This window comes from Cetorhinus maximus, chromosome 6 (assembly GCF_964194155.1).
Source record: "Cetorhinus maximus chromosome 6, sCetMax3.hap1.1, whole genome shotgun sequence".
Classification (NCBI taxonomy): domain Eukaryota; kingdom Metazoa; phylum Chordata; class Chondrichthyes; order Lamniformes; family Cetorhinidae; genus Cetorhinus; species Cetorhinus maximus.
Window position 1 is genome coordinate 140,272,233 of NC_135884.1, and position 11,352 is coordinate 140,283,584.

An 11,352-nucleotide genomic window follows, 5' to 3' on the forward strand; every position below is an offset into this window, starting at 1 on the left:
TTGATCTCTAAGATGCTTCTGAAAAGGAAGAATGTACAGGGTAGTGGGGAGAAGGCAGGGAAGTGGCATTAGGTGAATTGCTCATTCTGAGGCCTGGCGCAGACATGATGGGCCGAATGACCTCCCTCTATGCTGTAATGATTCTGTAATACTGCAAACAATCCAGGAGAAAAATGATAGTGGAATTCAAACAAATTCCACATCATTTATTTTCTTTGAACTCATGTTTAATTAGTTTTAAAAGTATTGGTATTAAAAGATTGGAACAAAGGCATTTTTACTGACAATCAAGAATGTTATCTAAGAATTGGTCCACTTTCCAGCTGGTGCGGGGAGGCAGTGCGCAAGGGTAGACGGGTCAGGCGATCAATTATAGGAATGCGGGGATGAGGCAGTTTGCAATGGAAGGTTATAATGAAACCTCCAGGACCATTCTTTTAGTGTTGGCAACCCTATACTGCCAGTGGTGGTGAAAGTCGCAGCAATAGGTCGCAGTGCAATGCCAGGTGGGTGTGACTTAGAGCTGCACCTTCAGACAGGTGACACCTTGAATCTCCAATCATAGCATAAAAAACATTGAAGCACAAGAGAGATTCCGACAAAGAAACAGTGGAAGAAAATGGATGCCATACAGATGGACCTGACTATCGACCAGCCACTGGAGCGACTATTAGTCAGAGCTCATTATCTTCTTATTCCTATGACTGGGGCCACTTCCAATCATGTCAGTGGTACACTGTATATCTATATTATATTCTGTCCTCATATTTCCTGTGTTTCTTTGCTTATTGTTACAGGCAAGTTTCTTAAGGGATTAAATACACTTCAAACGTGTAAAAGAGAGCAAACAGTCTTGGAGAGGATTCAAAGTATAAATACTTGACGGAAATCATAACTATCACCTGTCTGTACAATTGAAAGGTTCAGAACTCGCTCTCATTTTTCAAGTGTACCACAGAGACCTTTTAATTGTGTAGCAAATTGCATTTAGTGATGACAATTTAATAGGCAGGTGCGCAATGATGTTCAGAAACAGGAAGAACGCTGTGGAAGACACTAATTGCATGTATTTTATTGCTTTGCTCATGAGACTCTAGGCCTTGCCATCATTTCTGCGAAAATCATGATTTATTTTTCTCTGGAAAAAACATTCTTGATTTCAGTATCCTGTGTGATAGAAGCTGTAATGAGTTGAGGAAAGCAGTGAAAGGCCTACCTTCCTGCCTGCCTTTCTTGGGAGTGGAAACTCCCTGCACTGATTGACTTGTTTGGCAGTGTGATAAGCCAAGCTGTGGGCGCTCAGCCAAGTGACTTGAAACTCCTCAGGCTCAGATTTCCTTGGGACTGGGCCAGGGCTTTCACCCCTGTGATCTTCTTTTGACCTGGCAGATATCTGAAAGCATTTCACACAATAAAATTCCAGAGTGTCACCCACAGTCAGGTACTGTCTGCTTCACGTGTAACCCTTTCCTTGCTGATTTGAACATGTAGATTAAAACATAGTTTTTTTTTTAAAATGCCCCTGAGACATTATTGCAATAAGCCCTTAATTACTGTTTACATCAATTACCGTAAGTGGATTTTATTCACCTTTCTTCTTTTTCTCTATTTATTCGCTGAATCTGCAATTATCCCTTCTAATATTTAAGGCAAAAATATTCCCAGAGAATGTTTGTACATGTATATTACAGAATTTGCAGTGTTTACAATTCACACTCAATTTGGACATATTCATCCTTTCTCAATGTTTACTGAAAACCTCTCACAAGAAAAAAAGGAGATGAAAAGATAAATACACCTCTTCTGCTACCTCCATGGTTTGCGCTGTCACCACAGTTTGGCTTGTTGCCCTTTCCTTGTATTGTCTTCTGGCTTGATGAGGTTGCTCTTACTCTATGAATGACTTGGTGATGGTCAGTGTTTAAGTTTTCTCAAAACTATTTATTTAGAACTATCAACATCCAAGACCTGTTCTCTGGGCACAGACTGGTCTGTGTCTCATCCCCTTGGGGTCTCTTGGTCAGTTGACCCGATGTCATGCTTGCATCATCATTAACATCATTGTCTAATTAACATAACCATTAATCCTTTACAAGTAGGATTGGACTAGGTGGCTTGAGGAGAAAAATATTGGTGTAGACTTGATGCAATCCTGTTCTGTGTTATAATATTCCACATAGATTTACCTATTTATATACATCCTGTCTATATGATACCAAATATATATGAACCTGAGTAACTTAGGCAAAAATGTATTGTTATGCAATATTAAGAGCCTCCACGAAAAATTCTAACAATTTGGTTAAGGTGTCAAATTAAGGCAGAGAATGCTGTACCTGCAAAGGAGGACAGTCAACATTTGAAAGAGGGTAAAAATAACACTGTACTGTGTTCTACTGCAGATCATTCAACCTACTTATTCCATTCCTGAAACTCATGTATCTGTTGCCTTCTGTTTTCCCTTTTTTTTGTCTCAATTTTGATTCTAAAATGCCAATCTATTTCTTCTTCTCCAATTCTAATGAACAGTTATGCAACTGATGCATCAATAATCTGTTTTTCCTCTGTAAACATTCTGGCTGACCTGCTATGTATTTCCAGCAGTTTTTTTTCTTTCTACTTAAAGGTGTATGAGGTTTACAGTCAGGGGTCTGTTCATTTTGAGCGTGCTTTTTTAATTCATTCATGGGATGTGGGTGTCGCTGGCTAAGCCATCATTTGTTTCCCACCCCTAATTGCCCTTGAGAAGGTGGTGGTGAGCTGCCTTTTTGAACCACTGCAGCCCATGTGGTGTAGGTACACCCACAGTGCTGTTAGAGAAGGAGTTCCAGGATTTTGACCCAGCAACAGTGAAGTCAGGATGGTGAGTGGCTTGGAGAGGAATTTCCAGGCCTTGGTGTTCCCATGCATCTGCTGCCCTTGTCCTTCTAGGTGGTAGCGGTCGTGGGTTTGGAAGGCGCTGTCTAAGGAACCTTGGTGAGTTCCTGCAATGCATCTTGGAGATGGTACACACTGCTGCCACTGTGGTGGTGGAGGAAGTGAATGTTTGTGGATTGGGTGCCAATGAAGCAGGTTGCTTTGTCCTGGATGGTGTCAAGCTTCCTGAGTGTTGTTGGAGCTGCACTCATCCAGGCAAGCAGAGAGTATCCCATCACACTTCTGACTTGTGCCTTGTAGATGGTGGGCAGGCTTTGGGGAGTCAGGAGGTGAGTTACTCATTGCACTATTCCTAGCCTCTGACCTACTCTTGTAGCCACAGTATTTATATAGGTATTCTAGTTCGGTTTCTGGTCAATGGTAACCCCCCAGGATGTTGATAGTGGAAAATTCAGTGATAGTAATGCCATTGAATGTCAAGGGGCGATGGTTAGATTCTCTCTTGTTCGAGATGATCATTGCCTGGCACTTGTGTGGCACGAATGTTACTTACCACTTGTCAGCCCAAGCCTGGACATTGTCCAGGTCTTGCTGCATTTGTACATGGACTGCTTTAGTATCTGAGGAGTCACGAATGGTGCTGAACATTGTGCAATCATCAGCGAACATCCCCACTTCTGACTTTATGATGGAAGGAAGGTCATTGATGAAGCAGCTGGGGATGGTTGGGCCGAGGCCACTACCCTGAGGAACTCCTGCAGTGAAGTCCTGGAACTGAGATGATTGATCTCCAACAACCACAACCATCTTCCTTTGTGCTAGGTTCTGTTCTTATATTAATATTGAGTATTGCTGAAAAAAGAGATTTTTTTTGTCATCTTGCACTCATCAGGGCAATTCGCAAGAAAAGACCAATGTGAGGGGAAACATCACATTAAAGCTGTATGAGAAGATACAGTATAAATATGTTGTTTCCGCTGACATTGGTATTTTCTTGTGAATTGTCCTGATGAGTGCAAGACGAAAAGCTATGACAAAAAAGCCTCTTTTTTCAGCAATACTCAGGTTCTGTACTAGCAAACGACTGTTTATATTAACATTCTTTGGTTTTCATATCATTGCTACAATTGAGGCATCATATGTCTAGCTACACACCAGGGTGCATCAGATATATTTTAACAAGTCATTAGGGGACCAACGTGTAGGGGAGTTTATGATCCATAAGCTTCTGGGAAGTGTTGCATTAAACAAAATAGACATAGCTTTCTTCTCACAGAAAAAATGATCATATTTTATTGCAGTAGTGACAGAGGTCATTTTAGCTTCAGAGTGTGAGTTAATGGATTAAATATTCTCAGTTACATTCAGGTTTCAGCAATTGCTTTTTATCTGTTAGGAAGTGGTGCTTTATTGATAATGCGGTGAGGAATCACAAACCTTCTCACTTGCAGCGCACAACGAATGTGTCTGCCCTTCATACAGAGATAAGTTCAGACATGTTTTTTTTGATAACACCTATTGAAGCACTGCCAAGCACTTGTACTGTTTTACAAGAAAAGAGGCACAGTTCTGGTAACATAGCTTTACTGATGAGAAATATATCTTCAAAGTTATCCTGACACAAATTAAAAAGCAAAAATACACTACACTAAAATAACATTAGGTTCTTATTGGGAATTCAAATGAAAATGGTCAATGGCATAAGATCTTTATCTGAAATGATGAGGAAGTGAAAAATAGAAGAGCTATAATTGATTTTTTTTTTGTCTCTCCTAGTGGTTGGAATGCCAGTCAGACTTTCTAATGCTTGCATATAGCTAGCAACACATACCACAGAGGGCAGAAAATGCAATTTGTTCAAATGATTTTGCACGTGCTACTAATATATCAATCTAGCATTGATTGAAAACAGGAAAGTTATTTTTGACTCAATATACTGGGAGCAACATTCGGCATGAGTGATCAGGTGAACAGACTGAAAAGAATTGTGTTATCGGCTAAAGGAAACATATCTGCAATACTGTTAGCTCATTGTGGGTATTCAGCTTTTTGGCTCCCTCTGTCAGTCACTATAAGACAACAACAACAAAATAAACAAAGCATGAAAATAGTGTTTAAAGCAGATGTTGAGGGAATAGAGATTCAAATATGTGTCTCATTTCCTCTGCATTTTCATTTCTTTTCTCAATCCTCCACTCTCCTGCCTTTCATAATCTTGAGCTGCCTGTATCCTAAATTGCGTTCATCCATCACCCCTGTGCTCATTGACCTACATTGCCTTTGTTTTAAAATTGTCAATTTCAAATCCCTTCATGGTCTCTTCCTCCCCAACTCTGTGACCTCCTCCAGCCCTACAACCATCTGAGAACTCTGTACTCCTCCAATTCTGCCTTCCTGTGCAACTCTGATGAGGAGGGACATGATTGAGGTGTATAAAATTATGAGGGGCATAGATAAGGTAGACAGGAAGGAACTTTTCCCCTTGGTGGAGGGATCAATAACCTGGGGGCATAGATTTAAGGTAAGGGGCAGGAGGTTTAGAGGGGATGTGAGGAAGCCTTTTTTACCCAGAGGGTGGTGGGAATCTGGGACTCACTGCCTGAAAGGGTGATAGAGGCAGAAACCCTCATAACGTTTAAGAAGTATTTGGAAGTGCACTTGCGTTGCCATGGCATTCAAGGCTATGGGTCTAGTGCTGGAAAATGGGATTAGGATAGTTAGGTACTTGTTTGACTGGCGAAGACTTGATGGGCCTAAGGGCCTTTTTCTGTGCTGTACACCTCTATGACTATGACCCTGTGAGGGCACCAAATTTAAAGGCCGCCCTTGCACAGAGCTAGGACTCTTCAATGGATAGGAAGCTGCTGGTAACTGATGGCCGCCAAAGAGAGGAAACAGGCTGCCCCCAAATTTAGCAACGCCGCTCTCTCAAGCGACCATGGATGTAGTGGAAGCTTGCCACAATGTCCTCTACTCCGGCTCTGGGAAAAGGCCCGCTAACAAGGTCAAATCCAGCATGGGAGGCGGTGGCTGCGGTGGTCAGCACCAATGCCCTGCAAAAGAGGACATCCATCCAGAGCAGGAAGAGGGTGAATGGCTTCATCCGTTCCACCAGGGTAAGTCACTCTTCTCATCATTCTCAACTCATACACTCACAAGCCCATCACACATCCACAGGGTTCTTACACGCCTCAAAGGGCAACACCAATAACTCTCACACACGCACTCACATTTCCATCAGGTTCTGCTCACCATACAAACATTCCAGGCAGAGCCATGTGTCCAGCTCACACTCTCTCCATCTGTTTTCATGCAGGAGAAGCTGGCTCACAACAGCAGGGAGAGGTCACAGACTGGGGGTGGAGTGGCCCACATTAGATCCCTCATTCAATTTGAGGAGCATGCCATGACGCTGACTGGTAAGGACATGGACCGTGCCTGCAGCGATGGTGAGGTCGGCAGCGAACACCCACGTGAGGATCCTGCACCACATCATCCCTCTCTCAACGCAACTATGAGTGCTCTCTCTCCTGCTTTTAACTTTGCTGCCATGCACTAATTATCTCTACTTTGGGTCACAGGGAGCTTTGCCAAGCAACCGACACCCTCAGCCAGCCAGTCCCTCAGTTCCATCCAGGTCCTCACCTCCAGCCAAGAGGACACCTCCTTCATTGAAGAGCTAGAAATAAACAGCCTGGAAGACCCATCACAATGCATATCCACACCCTCCACCAGCATAGGGACACCCACTTCTGTGGGACCTAGATATAGATCAGGCTTGGTGTCACAATCTGGTGGTCACCTCATGGACACATGTCCACAGCAGGAAGAGGCAGGTTCAGCCAAGCTCCCCAGCACTCGGAGGACTGCTGAAGAAGAAGCATCTGTGAGGACTGAGTCAGATGACGAGCCTCTGGATTTGGCCTTCCAACTCATCATGGAGCGTTAGCAGAAGGCAGGGGAATGTCACACTGAGCTGTTGGAAGCCCTCAACAGAGTGACACGCGAGTCAGAGGAGTGCGTCCGCCAGGTCTCTGATGAATTGGTGCCCACATGTGCACGTATGGTGGTCTCCATGGGGAGGATAATGAACACCATGGAGACCCTGGTCCAGCAGAGCATGGAGATGCACATAGACCTGCACTCCATGGTGGTAGCCATAGTGAGTTCCTGCAGTGGCAACATGGGAGTGAAACAGGGCACCTCGACACCCCTCCTGGTGGTCCTTCCCCTCAAGGAGTCAGGCTGGGGCTCTCAGGCACCCAAAAGGAGGGGGAGCAGCTGGCCCATAGGAGGATGGCCAAAGCAATCCAGTGCCCTTAAGGCCTGGGCTGTCCAGAGGAACCATGCCAAAGTCATCAGAGGCAACAGGGCCAACCATTGCCCAGGCTGTCTCTGCACCTACAAGAAGCGGTAGGCCTGAAAGCATTAAGAAATTCTGATCGCAAATGGTTGCACGGGTGAACACATTTTGTCACTTTATAATCTGAAAATGTATTCAATTTCTGTAACGGTGTCTTTCAGCTTCATTTTCAGGCTTCACGAGTCCTCCCCCTGCACACCCGCCACCACTACACCCCCCTCCACCCCAATCGCAGTTCAGCTGCATGCAGCCGGACCAAGAGTGACTCTGGAGGGAGAACTGTATCTGCGGCAGGGCCTTTTGGAGCCTCATGCAAGCACTCTCTCACGCACATGGAGCCTTCATCCATCACACTCATCTCACTGTCCTGAGCATTTTCAATGCTGCCTGCTGGGTTCTCTTTCGGTTGTCTATCTGAGCCTGACCTGCATCTCTGCCCACCCATTGATCACACTCCCATGCAGCACCTGATCTCGCCCAACACAAGATTCCTTTCACTCTCGATTTCAGAAACACAGCAGTTGTAAAGTATGTTTTCAGCTCCCCCCGTCCGTTTTCCTCCCTCAGTCACCCATGTCCTTTCCCCCATCACTATTGACCCCCCGCCGCCATCACCTTCCACCTCCCCACGGTCACCTACCAACCAGAACCCTTTTCTTTCCAGGGTGTCCAGGTGAATGTGCACGCTTCCTATCTTCCTGAATCCAATCCCCATGCACATTGACCTCCCTGACCACCTTCCATGTCTGTGTCTGCCTCCAAGTCCCCAGGAACTACCCTCGCCATCCCTTCTACTACTACTGTCACACCCTCACCCTCCCACTCCGCTGGCTCACTCTGCCTTCTCTCATTCTCACCATTCCCTCCTATCACGCCCACCTCATTTCATTGCCCAGGAGTCCACGACTCCACAGACTCCCTTGCACATTCACCTGAACATCCCACCCCCCCCACTGTACTCCTTCCTCCACCCTTACTCCTTCATCCACCCTAACCCTTACTCTGTCCTCCACCCATACTCCTTCCTCCTCCCAACGCCCCGATTCCATCCTCCCCTTGAAATCTTTCCCCCCTCCAAACTCCTTCCTCCACCTGGATCTTCCCCCCTCTGAACTCCCTCTTCCTCCTGAACTCCATTCCCCCCCCCCACCAACAAACTCCCTCTTCTCCTCGGACCCCTTCCCTACTTTGAACTGCTTCCTCCCTCCGGGCTCTTTCCTCCCCCTGAACTCCTTCCTCACCCTGAACTCCTGCACCCCTCCGAAATCCTTCCTCCCTCCAAAGTCCTTTCCTGCTCTGAACTCCTTACTCCCCTTGAACTTCCCCCTTCCAAGCTCCTTCCCTACACCTTCCTCCCCCATTGCACCTGCCTTCTCTGTTGCCCCATTTTCCCCTGTTATACCATCCTCCCCCGTACTCTCTCTCCCCCCCTAACCTCAACCCCCACTGTCATCATCATTCCCCCCTCAACCTCTGCCCCCCAACACCATCAATTCCCCTCTCTCAACCTCACACCCCCCCTCCCAACCTCAACCCACCCTCCCGACACTATCGATCCCCCCCCCTCCAAACCATTTCCCCTCCCCCATCCCCAGTACACCTTCCCCTCCCAGTAAAACCTAGACCTTTGTCTCCACCCCACTCATGATCATTCATAGCAGACCACGGCCAAGACACTGATGTCCAGACGCAGACCCCAGACATCAGTGGTGACTTTACACCTTCCATGAGCTGCTTCGCAGCAGATCCATGTCCACCAGAATCCATCCAGCATGCAATGCACATGTTCATCCAGGGTCCAGAAGCTGTAGGGCTCTAGCATCTTCTGCTCCTCGGATGTCCACGACGTGTGCAAAGGCCCTAACGGTAAGTCCTGACTTCTGCACGTCACACTTGTCAAGACGTGTTCTGGGCCGGCGTGTTTTCCCGCTGGCGTGCGTGGTAAGTTTGACCTGGGGGGGGTGATTCCGGTGAGCAGGGCTTGTAATGAGATGCAGAAGCATTGAAATGAGGACAATGTCCGGCAGTGGGAAAGATGGCCCACTATTGATGGACAGAGCGGACAATCGCTAACTAGTTTCACAATGGTGTGAAATCTATTTTTGGCCTTCCCACTATATTGCCCACTCATGCCCACCATGATGCCCGACAGCAACAAGGATAAAAATTTCCAGCCATAATGTTCTGCTTGGCACCTGAGATTTTAATCAGTATAGTTCCTGTTAGGTATTTTATGTTCACCAGAAGTGACTACTCTTCAAAAGTACTTCATTGGCTGTAAAATGCCTTGCATGTCCTGTGGCCCTGAAAGCAAAGAAATGCAATATTGTTTTCCTTCTTTAAGAGTTTAATAGTGGTTTTAATGTACATGTATTAAGGCCATTTTGAAATTAGATGCAAGTTATTAATACAATTGGGAGACAGTGGCATATTGGTATTATCACTGGACTGGTGATCCAGAGGCTCAGGCTAATGTTCTGGGGCCATGAGTTCAAATCCCACCATGGCAGCTTGATAATTGATGTCAATTGACTCATTAATGAGCCAAATTGACATCCCGTTGTGGGAAGGATTCAATAATCGGGCTCTGTGGTGCAATTGGTCAGTGCGTTTGGCTGTTAACTGAAAGGTTGGTGGTTTGAGACTATTCAGGGACGAAGCTTTCACTGGTTTCTCTGCATCAGCTTTCATGCTTTCTGCTGAGCTTCGCCATCTTGCAGTAAAGGTTCAAGATGATGAACACCGGGGGTTAAAGGAGGGGGGACCTGATAAGTGTTTGCAAGGCCCTCCTGGAAACATGGGCCTGTTCCTCTTTCTACTTATTCCCGTATCTAAAAGAAAGGCAAAAATTGCTGACATTAAGGGCACAGGCACTGTACAAAAGCGTATGCCCCACAAATGTTACCACGGCAAGACTGGAAGAATTTATAATGTTACACAGCATGCTTTGGGTATAAGTATCAACAAACAAGTCAAGGGCAAGATCCTTGCCAAAAGAATCAATGTGCGTATTGAGCAGATCAAGCATTCAGAGAGCAGGGGCAGCATTCTGCAGCGTGTGAAAGCGAATGAAGAGGCACAGAGAGCAGCTAAGGAGAAGGGGACCTGGGCTGAGCTGAAACGCCAGCCTGCTGTTGAGCCCAGACAGGCAAACTTCGTACAAACCAAGGCAAACAAGCCACAGTTGCGAGAAGCAATTCCGTGTGAGTTCATGGCATAATTTTGATACCAAATTAAATACATTTACTGTGCCTAAAAAAATATATAATCGGGCCCTTCTCACCCCAGCTTAATTGGGGACAGTTTTCTGGACACCAGGAATTTGATCCTGCTCACATCACCAACCCCACACCACCCCCCGTCCACCCTCTGCCCCCTGCGCCCCCCCATACCCCTCCCCCTCCAGATATCATGTCTGCTCCAGCAGGCTCAATTGTTTCCCTTTGCCAGCTTCATAACTTTGTCTTTCTCGGTATTCAATGACATCTCCCATTTTCCGGCCTAATTTTGTCAACCTGTCTAGATTTCTCTGCAATTAGCCTGGATATTTCCTACCGTTTATGTCCCCTGTTAATTTGCTGTCATCAACAAAATTAGCGAGCTTTATTACCATCCTGAACTCAAAATTAGTGATACACATTGAAACACAACAACAGCCTCAGATCCAATCCTCCCTATTTACTGCTTCCTTCCTTGCAGACATGGCTCCCTTAATAGCTATGATTTGCTTCTCCTGACTCCATCAATTAGTTATCCCCTTCAAAATGTTCTCTCCCATTCTATGCATTTCTATTTTGTGAAGTGATTTCTTGAATTATTTTATCAAAGTTTGTGCTAAAATCTAGGCATATTAAATATATTGACTTTCCCTTGTCCATTCATTTTATTATGTCACTGAAGAATTCTGATTGACTTCTCAAGCAAGATTTGACACTATAAAACCACCCTGATGAACTTTTATCATCTTATGTCTTACTTGAGTCTATTCTTTCTATTCCACACACTATTATTGTCCCAGCCACTGATATCATATATTTATACTTCCTGAGATTATCCTTGCACTCATTTTTATGAATTGGCATCACACTTACCTCTCATCAATTCCTTGATAT

General features: G+C 45.5%; 1 pseudogene; it reads left to right on the forward strand.

The window, feature by feature from the left end:
- The first annotated feature begins 6,283 nt into the window (after window positions 1–6,283).
- Window positions 6,284–10,508, forward strand: LOC144682314 (large ribosomal subunit protein eL21 pseudogene; annotated as a pseudogene).
- Window positions 10,509–11,352: the final 844 nt, after the last annotated feature.